The 13,886-nt window shown below is 43.8% G+C and overlaps 1 long non-coding RNA gene across 1 annotated transcript; it reads right to left on the bottom strand.

Annotated features, from left to right (window-relative positions):
* Positions 1-2,424: 2,424 nt before the first annotated feature.
* LOC120998063 lies at positions 2,425-11,119 on the bottom strand. The gene is made up of 3 exons (XR_005778290.1): positions 10,989-11,119; positions 6,151-6,153; positions 2,425-2,434 (listed from the first exon to the last, which is right to left on the bottom strand). It is a non-coding gene; the product is annotated as an uncharacterized LOC120998063 (long non-coding RNA).
* Between the last annotated feature and the right edge of the window lie 2,767 nt (positions 11,120-13,886).

Here is a 13,886-nt window from a genome sequence, read left to right as displayed (position 1 = left end):
GATGTGCAAGTATATCGTTGAGGATACTTTAAGCTACAGCTGTCTCATGCCATTTACCTGCATGTCACTGCTGCAGTCTGGAAACAGACCAGAAGCACAGAGAATGGCACCAGAGAGAGGGGTGAGTATGTGATTTTTTTTTTTTTACAGCATTCGGGGCCACTGGTAAGTTTTCTATCTCCCATGATCTGTTATTATTAGACAAAAAAAACACGAAAGAGTCAAATGTAGACATACTGTTTCAAACAACTTACAGTAGAAATTTAAATGAGTCACATTTTTTTTTACAAATACTTACCCATTCCCTATCTTGCCAATGTTCTGGTGTCTGTTACAAACAAGGGTGTCAAGTTTTTGGCCAAACGTGGTCTTTTGATACAATACACTGGGATATTCCTGTATTGCAAAGCACAATGCCTGTCAATATAATGTGCTGTTCATATCATGCCTAAACCTTCTGTAAGTGTCTCCCATTGAAAAAAACAGTATAAATTGCATGGTATACTTTTGTTTTACTGGATGCTAGAGATAAGCCACATTTGCATAAATTGGTTGTCAGATTCGATTTGGGTATAAATAAATTCAACATGAACCGAAAGTGCCCCAACTTCTCTGAAAGTCGTGTATGACACTCTGATGTCTCCTAGTACTGTATTCAACCTCTTTCAAGCTCTTTGACCCCATGACAGTATTAGTAATGTTAAAGTGACAGCCACATATATGCCTATAGGTAAACGGATGATTGCTGGTAACATAGTTTGAAGGCCGAGAAAATACATATGTCTATTCACTTTAGTCTGTTATCCTGCAAAGTTGATACAGAGGAAGCCCAAAAAAAAAACATGCGGTAGAGGCCAATTCTCCTGATTTTAGGGGAAAAATTCCTTCCCAACTCCAATCAGGCATCAGAATAACTCCCAGGATCAACAACCCTTCTCCAGAAATCCAGTAACTATAACCTGTAATATTATTACACTCCAGAAATACATCCAGGCCCCTCTTGAATTCTTTTATTATACTCACCATCACCACCTCCTCAGTCAGAGAGTTCCATAGTCTCACTGCTCTTACCATAAAGAATCCCCTTCTATGTTTGTGTAGAAAACCTGTAGATATAGAGGATATCACCTTTTCACAGTTACAATCCTAGGTATAAATAGATCATGGGAGATAACTCTGTATTGACCTTTGATATATTTATACACTTTTTCTAAACTAAAGAACCCTAATTTTGACAATCTTTCTAGGTACTATGGTTCACTCATTCCAGTTATTACTTTAGTTGCCCTCCTTTGAACCCTCTCCAGCTCTGTCTGTCTTCTTCACAGGAGACCAGAACTGTACACAGTACTCCATGTCTGGTCTGACTAGTGATTTGTAAAGTGGCAGGACTATGTTCTCGTCACAGCATCTATGCCCCTTTTGATGCATGCTATAATCCTATTGGCCTTATCAGCAGCTGCCTGACACAGGCTGCTACAGTTAAGTTTACTGTAAAATAAAATTCCTAAAGGTCCCTATATAAGGGACGATACATCAGGTAATTGTCGAGGTGTGTAAAGAACCCTTAAAGGGTTTCTGTCACCCCACAAAACTCTTTTTTTTTTTTTTGGATAGTTATATTCCTTATAGCGCGATATAGGAGAATATAATAGTCTTACTTACTTTCATGCGGCCGATTCTTTAGAAAACTAAGTTTTATAATATGTAAATCAGGGCTCTACCAGCAAGTAGGGCGTCTACTTGCTGGTAGCCGCAGCAGAAAACCGCCCCCTCGCCGTGTTGATTGACAGGGCCAGCCGTGATCTCCTCCTCCGGCCGGCCCTGTCAGTATTTCAAAAATCGCGCGCCTCTGGTCATTCGGCGCAGGCGCTCTGAGATGAGGAGGCTTGTCTCCTCAGCACTCCCTCAGTGCGCCTGCGCCGATGACGTCTTCTCTTTCGGTGATGTCATCGGCGCAGGCGCACTGAGGGAGTTCTGAGGAGACGAGCCTCCTCATCTCAGAGCGCCTGCGCCGAATGACCAGAGGCGCGCGATTTTTGAAATACTGACAGGGCTGACCGGAGGAGGAGATCCCGGCTGGCCCTGTCAATCAACACGGCGAGGGGGCGGTTTTCTGCTGCGGCTACCAGCAAGTAGACGCCCTACTTGCTGGTAGAGCCCTGATTTACATATTATAAAACTTTGTTTTCTAAAGAATCGGCCGCATGAAAGTAAGTAAGACTATTATATTCTCCTATATCGCGCTATAAGGAATATAACTATCCAAAAAAAAAAAAAAAGAGTTTTGTGGGGTGACAGAAACCCTTTAAGTCCCTTTCCATGTCAGTGTTATCCTGTGTTTTACCATTTAGTATGTACTGGTGACATGTATGTTTTCTTCCCATGTGCATAACCTTACTTTTCTCAGTGATAAACCTCATCGGCCACTTATCTGCCCAAGCCTCCAATCTATCCAGATCCATCTGTAGCTGTATACTGTCCTCTTCCGTGTTAATTACTTTGTGTGCAACCTCTCTACAAGATCATTAATAAATATATTGAATATATTGAAGAGAATAGGGCCCAATTCTGACCCCTGAGGTACCCCACTAGTGACAGTGACCCAATCTGAGTGTGTACCGTTAATAACCACCCTCTTCTTTCTATCACTGAGCCAGTTACTTACCCACATACACACATTTTCATGTATTCTAAACAGTTTTTTTGCTAACCTATTATGTGGCACTGAATAAAATGCTTTGGAGAAGTCATGATATATGACATACAACAATGCACCCAAGTCCAGTCTAGAACTTACCTCCTCGTAAAAACTGATTAGATTAGTTTGACATGACCAATCCCTCCTAAACTAATTCTGAAACGGTGTTATATGCTTATTTTCATTAAGATACTCCAGGATAGCATCTCTTCAGCTTACCTACAACAGATATTAAACTTACCGGCCTATAGTTTCCAGTCTCAGTTTCTGACCCCTTTTTGAATACTGCCATCACATTTGCTAAGTGCCAATTCTGTGGAACTGACCCTGTCATTATAGATTCTGTAAATATCAGAAATAAGGGTCTGGACTCGGTGATTTGTCTATTTTAATCTTTTTAAGATGCCGCTGCTCTTTTTCCTGGTTCAGACAGGACACATTTAATAGGGAATTGAGGTTTAACCTTTTTACCATTTATCTATTTAAAGAACATTTTAAGGTTAGTTTTAGGCTAGGTTCACACCTGAGCGTATTCGATAAGCACTGTTTACAGGCATTTTTAATCGGGCGTTTTTGAGGCGTATTTTGGGGCGTTTTTGTATTTTGGAAACGCGCGTCGTACGAGCGTTCTTGCTATTGACCACAGAGGCGTACAATGAAAAACAGAGGTCTTATGCGCGACAATACGCCCCAAAGAATCTCCTGTACTTCTTGGGGCGTAGAGTGTTTTACAGTGCGTTCGTACACCCAATTGAATGTCATTTGGAAGGCTATTATATTATGGTCACTATTTCCCAGGTTTCCGCCAACCTGCACACCGGTTGTTCTGTCAGGTCTATTGGTTAGTACTAAGTCCAGTATGACCGTCCCTCTAGTTGGGTACTGAACCAGTTGGGAAAGGTAATTGTCTTTGGTTATTGCCAAGAACCTGGTTTCTTTATAAGTAGAGTTGAGAGGACACCTGGATGTTCGGGTTCGGCCGAACTTCACAAAACAGTTCGAGTTCGGGACCCGAACTTGACCCCGAACCCCATTGAAGTCAATGGGGACCCGAACTTTGAGCACTAAAATGGCTGTAAAAATGTCATGGAAAGGGCTACAGGGCTGCAAATGGCATCAAAATGTGGTTAAGAGCATGGCAAGTGCTTTGCAAACAAATGTGGATAGGGAAATGACTTTAAAATACGTTAAAAAAAAAATATTCATCTTGATCTAGGAGGACGAGGTCCATATGAAGTAGGAGGTTGAGGAGGCAGTGGATGTGGCGTGTAGGTGGAAGCGGCGGTGGAGGAGGTAGCCTACACTGCTTTTTGGTTTTAAATTTATTTATATATTTTTTTAGTTAGGGTACACCCCAAAACAAATGCCTAAAAATGCCCTCCAAAGGCTGCAATATTAAGTACTTTGCACAAAAAGGGTGTTTTTTTAATAACAGAATATGACAGCAGTATTTAATGCTTGAATTTCACACGTACAGATGCAGACAAGGCCGCACATTAAGTATTTTGCCCAAAATGGGTGTTTTTTAAAACCCAGAAAATTATAGCTGTATATCAAACTTAAATTGCACACTGACTAATGCTGCAGAGGCCCCAGATGGAGGTTATTGCCAGAAATGGGTGTATTTTAAAACCCAGAAAATTATTGAAGTATTTCAAACTTGTTTTAACAATAACAGATGCCGCAAAGGCGGCAATATTAAGTACTTTGGCCCAAAATGGGTGTTTTTTTTAATAACAGAATATGACAGCAGTATATAACGCTTGACTTTCACACGTATAGATGCAGCAAGGGCTGTAAAATTTAGTATTTTGCACAAAATGGGTGTTTTTTAAAACCCAGAAAATTATTGCTGTATTTCTAGCTTAAATTGCACACTGACAAATGCTGCAAAGACACCAGATGTAGGATATTGCCAAAAATGGGTGTTTTTTTAAACCCAGATTATTATTGCAGTATTTCAAGCTTGGATTTGAATGTCACAAAAGCACATATGCTGTGCTGGTGCACTGACCTTGCATAAAATGGCCGCCGTCGCTTAACTAACTGCCGTCGCTTAACTTAACTTAAAGATGGATAAAAGTTATTTTTTCTGCCACTGGGCTCTGGACAGTGTAAAAAGATTGTGCACTGCACCCACACAACTAAATCTAGGTAGATCGCTGAGTTAACAAGCACTTCTGATTAAAGATTCTTTCCTATTCTCTCCCTCACAGCAGCAGCATCCTCTCCCTACACCAGTAACAGCAGAGTGACGTGCAGCGCTACGTGACTCCAGCTTCTATAGAGGCTGGGTCACATGCTGCACTGGCCAATCACAGCCATGCCATTAGTAGGCATGGCTGTGATGGCTTCTAAGGGCACAGAGTTAAACACTTGTTGATTGGCTGCTCTGCAGCCTTTCAAAAAGCGCCATAAAATAGCCAAACACCGAACCCGAACCCAAACTTCTACTGAAATGTTCGGGTTCAGGTCGGGGGTCCAAAAATCCTAAAGTTCGGTACGAACCCGAACTTTACAGTTCAGGTTCGCTCGACCCTATTTATAAGATCTACAGGTTTTAGTTTCCCAGTCTATATATGGGTAGTTAAAGTCCCCCGTAATAACGAGCTCATTATGATTTGACGCTTCATCTATTTCCCTTAGGCCTCATGCACACGACCGTTGATGTGTTCCGTTCCGCAAAATGGGGTTCCGTTGTTCCGTGATCCGTTTCCGTTTTTGTTTCCGTGTGTCTTCCTTTATTTTTGGAGGACCACCAGACATAAAAGAAAGTAAAAAAAAGTCTAAGTCAAGTTTGCCATGCAAATGATAGGAAAAAAACGGACGCGGACGACAATCTTGTGTGCCTCCGCATTTTTTCACAGTCCCATTGACTTGAATGGGTCTGCGAACCGTTTTCCGTGAAAAAAATAGGACAGTTTATATTTTTTGGACGGACTGGAACCACGGATGACAAACGGTGCATTAGCCGAGTTTTCAACGGAAAATCGCGAAAAACTGAACAACGGACACGGAATAAAACAACGGTCGTGTGCATGAGGCCTTAGTAGCAGATCTTCTGTGGAATCTGTAAAAACAATCAGGCAGTTTAAAAGCACATTGCACTGTCAGAATTTTGTATGCTTTTTATATTTAAAAATGGTCCAGAAATTATCTTCACCTTCTTGGTGAGTAGCAACAGGTCTGATGGCATGGTGGTTCAGTGGTTAGCACTGGTGCCTTACAGCGGTTCAAATGGGATCAAGGACATCTTCGTGGGGTCATACTCCACTGGGAAAAGTGAGTGATAGTAAAAAAAAAGATTTAGCAGGCGATTGTCGGGAAGGAAACGGTCCTTCCTGACAATCGCCTGCTCGTTAGTGAAGGAGACTGCTGCTATTACATGCAGCAATCTCCTCCACAATATGGGGAGAAGCCATCGCTATTGCCATCGCTGGTCCCCATACTAACTTGTTGTTTGCTGGCAGCACATCTTGATTAGTGAGCACGATCTGCCCCAGGCAAGCTTTGATTTTTAAGCCTGCTTAAAAGTCTGGATTGCCCGATGAAAGATTATCGGGTAATTGGTGGCAGCATTACACTGCCAGATCATCGCTAACGAGCATTCCTATGAATGTTCGTTGGCGATGATCTGCCAGACTATTGGCCAGTCTAATACAGCCTTTAGTTAAGATTACCCGACAATGACATACTACAATGACTGTCCTGTCCCTAGATAAAACCTATCTCTTTGTCTGTCAATTAATTAAATCTAACTAGCTAGCTATTGTGGTACTAAACTATCGCCTGCATTCCCTCCCGGCAATTGCTGGCTAGCTAGCGGAGCAGCTATTACATGCAGCGATCTCCTTCGCAGCATGCGGTGGAGCGATCGCTATGCCATCACTCGTCCCCATACTGTCTAGTGGTTTGCCACGGTTTGCCGAAGTCAAAACACAATCCGGAGTCTGAAGCCAAGATGTCACATCAATTCCAGGGGGGTCACAAGGTCAAGGTCAAAAACAGAGCCGAGGTCCAAAAAACACAGTAGGCACAATACGAAAATGCTGGTGAGGGTAGCAAGACCATTCACAGGCAACATGTGGCCAACAGGCTGCCTGTTTAAATAGCAGAACAAGTGGGTCACATGACGTGGCCAGCATGACCCAAGTCCAGCTCAAACCATCTGAGCGCCGATAAATTGCGATCGGCGCTTAGTACCTCTTTCAGCTAGGTGGATGCCAGCCGCACTGAGGAGGCGTGCGTGGCTGGGTCCTCCCTGGTCCCTATGGAGATGAGAACGCAGGCCGCGACCTCGCTCCTGCACAGATGCCAGATGCCGGCACTGCCACAAGGAGGAAGCGCATAGCTGGCTCCCCGTCACAGTACCCCCCTTCCACGAGGGTCCACCAGACGCATTATTACTGGAGCATGTTTTTCCGGGTGAGTAAGATGGAATCACCAGCCTCGCAGCATGCATCTTACTAGCCGCCACCCAAGACCTCTCCGCAGGACCAAAGCCCTTACAATGGACCAAATATTGCAGAGAGTTCCGGACCTTTCTCGCATCAATAATCCTAGAGATCTCGAATTCTGGTTGACCGGCCACCTCCACTGGTGGTGGAGCTTCCTGTGAAGGGTATAAAGGCGACACATACTTTTTAAGTAAATACTTGTGAAAAGCATTATGGATATGAAAGGAGTCGGGTAATCTTATCTTAAAAGAGTAATAATGCCCATAATCTCATAAGGCCCAATGAACCATGGTGAAAACGTATTCGAAGGTACCTTCAAAGACAAATTCTTGGTGGACAACCACACTTTATCACCCAACCCAAAATCTACTCCTTCAGAGCACTTTTTATCTGCGTTACTTTTCTGAATCTAATGGGCTTTTCTCATGTTCGACTGTACCTGGGCCCAGACTGTGCTCAGTTCTTTACCCATTACATCAGCCTCTAAAATTTTCGAAGAGAACAGTGAAAATGAACTAAATCGTGGAAGAAAACCAAGATTACAGTAAAAAGGAGACATACCAGTAGATTAATTAACCTGTCACTGCCAGTTCTGTGAGAAGTTCTGGCAGACGTTCTTCTCTACCTCTTGCATGACGTTCTTTTTTTTTTGTTTCACTTTGTCATCTCCTTTCCTTCTCCCAGGTGTCACATATTTAGACTAATTGTCTCCCTTTAAATTCCCTCCCATACTGCCTCACTTTGCGGTTTATACTACTTCCTGGATGAGGTGTTCACTGCTGGAGGCTGCTGCTGTTTGCTAAGATAAGTCATTTTCTTTATTTGTGTTTCCTTGCTGGCTTGAATCTAGGTGACCCTGACTCCGTCCGTATTAAGTGCAGGGAGCCGGTGGTCGTGTCCCCTCACTATTTAGGGTCTTCAGGTGTCACACAGTCTAGGTACATGGGCATGCAATCGTCTAACATTCAGACCCTTGCATGGGCATAGCAGTCAGGGAGAGTGCTTAGGGTTTTATAGGGCTCACCCATATGCTCCTTAGTTTGGGATCAAGCCAGTCGGATGTTTATTTATAAGTTCCAGATATCAGCAACATCATCCGGGACATAACCTGGTTGTTAATGGCGAAATTCAGCCAGGGGCAGATGTTTCGCAGCTTATCGGAGACATAGCACCTTAAATACTACTCTAGAGACTGGTTCAAACGTTCAGTTTGACCGTTGGTTTACGGAGGAAAGGCCAAAGAAAAAGAGATGTTACATTTACGACAAAAAGTCCTCCAAAACCTTAAAACAAATTGGACACCTCTATCCGAAAGCACATTCTCTGGGATTCCATGTAAACATATAACATGATCAACAAACAGGGAAGCCAGAGTCTTGGCATTAGGCAATTTTGACAGAGGAGTGAAGTGTACCATTTTACTAAATCTGTCCACCACCACCCACACAACTGACTTACCCTCAGAAACCGGTAAGTCGGTGATGAAATCCATAGAAATATGGGACCACGGTCTATTAGGGATGGGCTGTGGTTGTAACTCACCCACAGGACGGGATTTAAGAGTCTTGCACCTAGCACAAACCTCACATGACATAAACATATGAGTGGACATCTCTAGACAAGGAAGGCCACCAATAAAACCTGGAAACAAGTTCCTTGGTGGCATTAATACACGGATGTCCACTAAAAACAGAGTTGTGTCACTCACCCAACAGTCGGAGACATAAATCACCAGGGACATATAATTTATCACTAGGAGATTGTACCAGAGCTGTTATTCCGCAAAAATTTCAGTCATCAAATCAGCAGAGACCGAAGCCACAATGACTCCTGCCGGCAATATTGGTTCAGGTGGAGTGTCAGGAGGTTGGAAAGCATAGAAACTTCGGGACAGGGCATCAGCTTTAATATTTTTACTTCCTGGCCTGAAAGTAATACAGAAAATAAAACGTGTAAAGAAAAAGGGCATCTAGCCTGCCTGGGATTTAAACGTTTAGCAGACTCCAAAAACATGAGATTTTATGGTCAGTAAGAACTGTAACACTATGTAGGGCCCCCTCCAAAAAATGACACCACTCCTCAAAGGCCCACTTAATACTAAGCAATTCTCGGTTCCCAATATTATGATTTCTCTCGGTAGGAGAGAACTTACGAGAGAAAAATGCGCACAGTGAAAGTTGATGACCCCTGGGAGAGTACCGCTCCTACCCCATCCTCGGAAGCGTCAACCTCGACCACAAAAGGCTTCTCTTGGTCAGGTTGGACCAAAATAGGAGCGTTAACAAAACATCTCTTGAGTGTTTCAAAAGCCTTAGTGGCTTCAGGAGACCAATTCACTAAATCCGCTCCCTTTCTAGTTAGGTCAGTGAGAGGCTAAACAACAACCACATTTATTTTTATAAATTTCGGGTAGTAATTGGAAAAACCCAAAAAACGTTGTGACGCTTTTAGAGAGGAGGGCCTCACCCATTCTAGAATCGCCTGCACCTTTCCTGGATCCATATTAAAGGATTGGGGAGTGAGAGCATACCCCAAAAACTAAATTTCCTGTACCCGAAATATAAATTTTCCTCCTTTATCAAATAGTTGGTTTTCTTGAAGAACCTCTAGTACCTGTCTAGTGTGGCTAACATGAGAATCTCAATTGGGTGAATAAATCAAAATATCGTCTAAATAAACGATCAAGAATTTTCCAGTAAATTGCCTGAAAATATAATTGACAAAATTCGGGAAAATCGCTGAGGCATTGCCTAAACCAAATGGCATTACTAGATATTCATAATGCCCCCTCAGGGGTGTTAAAAGCAGTTTTCCACTCATCCCCCACCTTGATACGAATGAGATTATATGCTCCCCTGAGGTCGAGTTTAGTGAACCATTGGGCTCCAAGGACCTGATTAAACAGGTCTGGAATCAACGGCAAAGGGTATTGATTTTTTATAGTAATTTTGTTTAACTCTCGAAAATCAATACAAGGTCTTAATCCACCATATTTTTTTCAACAAAGAAAAATCCTGCCCCCATAGGGGAAAACAAGGTCTAATATGACCTTTCCTTCAGACAGTCCCTCATAGACCTCTGTTCAGGGCCAGATAGATTATAAATACAACCCTTAGGGTACTCGGATCCTTGAATAAGTTTGATAGCACAATCATACGGTCTATGAGGGGGAAGGAGCTTGGCATCAAACTTGGAAAACACATCTGGGAAGTCACCGATGTAAGGAGGCAGGATATTTGATTCAGAAGCGATTCCAGCTTGAATAACCGGTAAACAGCATGACTCACACTTTTGTCCCCATTTCTGTAATTCACCCGTGGACCAGTTGATAATTGGATTATGAATTTGAAGCCAAGGCATGCCCAAAACTACTTCCACAGGTAAATCTTTTTATATAAAAAAGGAGCAACTCTCCAAATGACTAACCCCCACCATCAAAGTTACCTCAGGTGTAAAATAGTCCACAGTACCGCCCACGAAAGGAGTGGAATAAATAGCTAGAATGTGTAAAGGCTTGGGAAGAGACAAAATATGTAATCTCAATGACAAGGCAAAATTATAGTCGAAAAAATTAGAGGCGGACCCAGTATCAATGAACGCCTTCCCAGACGCTTTACACATGCCCAAAGAAATAATCACCGGCAACAATACTTTTTCTTTTACTACCTCTGGGAGTACCTTATCCTTCTGATCATCAGGCCTGAAGGATCTCTTGGAGGGAAGAATTTTGGGGCAAAGGCGTACCCAGTGATCAGATTCTCCGCAGTAGAAACAGGCACCCTTTGGACATCTAAGATCCCTCCTGGTCATCCCAAGTTGCATGGTGTAACAGTAAATATGGCTTTCAGCCAGAACCTCATCCTGATGACCACACAAATATGCCTAATAATTGGACCCAGTGGTATTCACCCATTCAGTATGGCCATTAGCATTGTGTCTCTTGTTAGCATATCTAAGGCAGGAAGGGTAGTGTCACGGTCCCTCAGGTGACTGATGTCAGAAAATCAAGGAGATTGGCTTAGCATGGAGGAATCGAACAGCCTCCTTGATTTCTCTTGATTCAGTTTTGATAGGGTTAATGACCACTTCCCTTTTCTCAGCTGTTGCTCAATGGTCATCACTTCTACCATTTATAGTCTCACCCCACCCTTCTGACTATGTGGTTGATAGCTTCATTTGGGTTTGGCTGAGCTGGTGTGAGATCATCTCTGGTGTTCCTGTTCTTCCATCTCCACAGAAGTTAAGTGTTGCATTTGTTTGTATTTGTTATATTCCCTGTTGTTGTATCTGGGCCTGAGACAGAGACTTCCATTCATCCATCTAGGTAGGAATGGGTTGTCTCTGACCCTATACTTATTCCAGGGCCTTATAGGGAAATCAGGGCCTAGGTATCCTGCTTATGAATATTCCTACCTTCAAGGTCTATTCATATTGATAGGTAGTCAGGGCCCCGGATTTGGGTTGTCTAGGAGGTGACCTGTTTCTTCCCTAGTTTCCAGACCCAGTTATTGTTCCCCTTCCCTCCTGTGTTCAGTGTGAAGTCCCCCCCCCCCCCCCACACTGATCATGACATTATCAACCGCCACAAAAACGGCCATTTCGTTCAGGTCAGTGCAGCTATGGAATCCTATGTATGTGCTGGTCGAACAGCTGCAGCGACTGTCCTTGGAGGTAGCTGACCTCCGTGCGACAGTCTTACGGATTCAGAGACCACAGGCGGCTGGTTCCGATGGTGGGTACCAGGCCTGCCCTGAACCTAAGGTTGCCCTCCCGGACAGATTTTCTGGGGGTAGTAACAATTTCATTCAGTTCAGGGAATCGTGTAAATTGTACTTTAAGCTGCGTCCATACTCTTCTGGGGATGAGTGTCAATGTGTGGGTATGATCATTTCTTTGCTCAAGGATGATGCACAGTCTTGGGCTTTTTCTCTGCTGACTGGATCACCGTCCCTCCAGTTGGTAGATGAATGTTTTAAAGCCTTGGGTCTTATTTATGATGACCCGGATCGGATCTCTCAGGCTGAGACCAAGTTACGTGGTTTACGACAGGGAGAACGCTCCATGGAGATCTATTGCTCTAAATTTAGGAGATGGGCTACGGATGCAGAGTGGAATGATCCTGCTCTCCGTAGCCAGTTCTGTCAGGGTAGATCTGAGAGGCTGCAAGACGCATTGGCCTTTCATGAAAAACCTGAGTCATTGGAAGCAGCTGTGTCCTTTGCTGTACGTCTGGATAGACGCCTGAGGGTGAGATCTAAGGGTCCTCATCCTCTGGAAGTACTGTCAAATAAGGTGGCGGCTTCCATTGACACTTATGGTAAAGAGACACCTGTGGTTATGCCTTGTGAGGAGCCTATGCAGTTGGGGGAGCTATTCCTGGGACTCCTGGTAAGTCATATGAAGGGAGTCTGTTTTTGTTGTGGAAAGAAGGGACATTTTGTGAATATTCAGCGTCAAGGTGTAAACAAAAAAAATTTTACGCTTAATCCCCAAATTACTATTGGTGGTGTGGGTGGAGAGCAAGAAAACTTACTTTTGTTATTTACTGGTAGTACCCGGTTTCTTGTGTCTGCTGAGGTGGCGTTAGAGTCCAAATCTGTGTAAATCAAGGTATTTATCGACAGTGGGGCTGTGGTTAACCTGATTGATGGACAGTTTGTTCATGGTAAAGGAGCCCAAAGTAGATAACACAGGCCCTGTCCAATAATAATGTGTAATTTATATATGCGTTTTGAAAATTACGTAAAAAACACCAGACCCAAGACTGATATAAGTAAATAAATAAATCGATAAATCGAAGACGAATGGCGAGGTACATACGGTCACTGGAAAGTGAGGTAGGATGAACTCGTGCGAAATTCAAATCTCTGAAGTATCAGAGGGCGCCAATGTCACAAACTGATGAATTGTGAAAATGCGCAGTAAAGGGCATCAAAGGTAATACCCATAATGGGTGTAACTGATATTCAATCCCGGTGTGAAGATGTTCGGGATCCGAACTATCTTCTTCGGAGGTCGACACTTCCGACACTGACTCCTACTCTAAACCACAATACGTATCATCTAATCGTGGTCGCCCTAATCATAGACGCCAGGGGGGTCGGGGATGGTCAAGACAGGGCGGTTACCGGGGCAGGGGAAGAGGCCCTCGGGTATCTGGGTATTACAATCCGCCCCCCCCCCCCCGGCTATCTGCCCCCCCCATCCTCCGGTCTCCTCTCAAATGCCGCATCACAACAGCCGTCTGTTCCCACTACCTCTGCCTCTTCCTCCTCCTCTTTTTTAGACAAAGGTGGGATCCCTTACCAGCTTCGGGATCGCAATCGTTAGGACAGGGGCTAGCGGACGACCTCCAAATCATCAACCTCTCAGCCCGGATCCTTTGTCCGGAGGAGGTGGGGGTCCTTAGACGGGGACTATCATTTGTACCCACCACAGACTTCAGTCTTTTTTCGTGGACTAAGGACCTCCACCTCTTCTGTAGAAAGCTTAAATGGCACAAGTTCTTTAAGAACTCCAACAGTGACACTTGCCATAGATTAGGGCTTGAGGAGACTGATTATGGTGATCTCCAGAATCTCATCGATCTTAGCAATGAACAGATTAGAACCCCTGGTACGGGTCCATTCACTACATTACGGCCCAGAAGCACTAGAATGCCTCCTCCTTCGAGTTCTGAGCATATCGATATTTTTCTACAGCTGGTCACACAGGACCTTGATCAGTTG

The sequence above is a fragment of the Bufo bufo genome, chromosome 4 (assembly GCF_905171765.1).
Source record: "Bufo bufo chromosome 4, aBufBuf1.1, whole genome shotgun sequence".
Lineage (NCBI taxonomy): Eukaryota > Metazoa > Chordata > Amphibia > Anura > Bufonidae > Bufo > Bufo bufo.
This window is presented reverse-complemented; position numbering and strand designations above follow the sequence as displayed.